This window comes from Octodon degus, unplaced genomic scaffold (assembly GCF_000260255.1).
Source record: "Octodon degus isolate 3935 unplaced genomic scaffold, OctDeg1.0 scaffold05285, whole genome shotgun sequence".
NCBI classification, from domain to species: domain Eukaryota; kingdom Metazoa; phylum Chordata; class Mammalia; order Rodentia; family Octodontidae; genus Octodon; species Octodon degus.
Window position 1 is genome coordinate 1 of NW_004529861.1, and position 1788 is coordinate 1788.

At 45.0% G+C, this 1788-nt stretch overlaps 1 pseudogene; it reads right to left on the reverse strand.

Moving 5' to 3' along the window:
- Positions 1–554: 554 nt before the first annotated feature.
- On the reverse strand, positions 555–1732 carry LOC101567092 (annotated as a pseudogene).
- Between the last annotated feature and the right edge of the window lie 56 nt (positions 1733–1788).

Below are 1788 nucleotides of genomic sequence, written 5' to 3' on the forward strand. Positions count from 1 at the left end.
CACGACTGCCTCTCTGGATTTCACAGCTATCAGAGAGAAAGAGAGAGAGAGAGAGAGAGAGAGAGAGAGAGAGAGAGAGAGAGCGCGCCAGGCAGGCAGGCAGGCAGGCAGGCAGGCAGGCAAGCCAGCCAGCCACAGAAAGCTGTTTTAAAGTTTGTTGTTGTTGTTTTTGTATTTTAGGGAAGGGTCTACAGAGTGTTCAGGATCTCACAACTAGATTGGACTCGTAGTGATCCTCCTGTTTACAGCCTACCAAGAGCTGGGATTACAGCCGCGGGCCACCATCAGTTGCCGCCTCAGCGCGCCCTGGGGGCAGGACGCGGGCACAGCAGGCCTGGGGATCGAACTCCAAGCCCCTGCAAGTACCTGTAATCCACTGAGCTATTTGGCCAGCCCTTTGTTTTTTGTTTTTTGGTTTTTTTTAGTGAAACAACAATTTCTTTAATGATCTGCCTCAGGTACTTGCAGTATAGTTAGTGACTTGTACAGACTATCCATAAACTGTCCAAGCAAGAATTACTCGACACTAATTCCATCATATATTTAACTGTGCATCAAACCTGATGATCAAACATCAATTTCGGTCCTCCATCAGCAGCAGTATCTTCACTTAGTAACATCCATGTATTTGTGTCAATGTCATAACGGTAGAAATCACTTTTCAGAGATTTGCTGTTCCTCACAGAGGAATCCAAATAACGTCCCAATGTGTAGATTTGCCTCCTTTGAATATCAATGCACATTTTATGACATGATCTGGCACTTGAGCCATTCTCTTTTTCAGTGTCTCTAGAGATACATGTCCATTGGTTCTCCTTCACACTGTATGCCCAGAAGTCAGCAAGATCTTGTGTTCCATCCCAGCCACCAAACAAATAAACAGTCTCTGTTTGAACATCAATAACCATCTGATGGCCCCCTCTCATTCCTGGCCGGTTGTCTTCTCCATCACCTTTGGTGCTTTTGGGAATGATTTGACTCCATCGTGGTTTATATTCCTGTTGACTGATATACTGATTGAACAAGCCATCATTTACAGCTTTCTCAATCAATTCTTCGCAAGCATCAAAATCACCCTTCAACACCAGTTTGTCGTGCAGATCTGTTAGCGTAGGATGTTCCAGAGCTATTTTAGTTTTCTTTTGCAGTGATTCAAAAGCCTCTGTATAGTTGTGTTGTCTGAAATGTTTTAGGCAAAGGCAAATGGCTTCCTGTTCACGTACTTGCTGTACCAGTTGAGACATGGTTGTACTACATCAGGATCACCAATGCCACTAAGTTCAACATACCAGATGCTAAAGTTAAAACTGGGACCCCACGACAGGAGTGGAACTATCTTAATGAATCGACAAGGGAACATCTGTTCATCAATTTTATGCTTCAAGGTGAATGTTTCTTTGTTATAATCATTCTTTAAACCACTAGACAATAGTTCCGTCATATTTTCTTCATTCATCCCACCGAAGACTTTAAATTTCTTCAAATTGCAGACATGCGTTTTTTCATTTTTCCCAAACGTGATATTCTGAACTATAGCAGGCCTTTCAAGCTTTAGAATCAAGTACTGGGGAGGATAGTTGCTCTCTGAAGACCATCTTGAAGACTGGTCATTTGGTTTATCCACTAAAATGTTCTCGGGAAGGTAGGTAGAAGAGAAGGAGCTCCACTTGTGCAGCGCGTAGGGCAGAAGCCGGCACTCAGGAACCGCAGCGACAGCCCCGCCAGCCGCCACCTTGTCAGCGCCGTCGTAGCGACTGCCGCCAAGCGCCTGCTGCGCCGGGGCCCTTT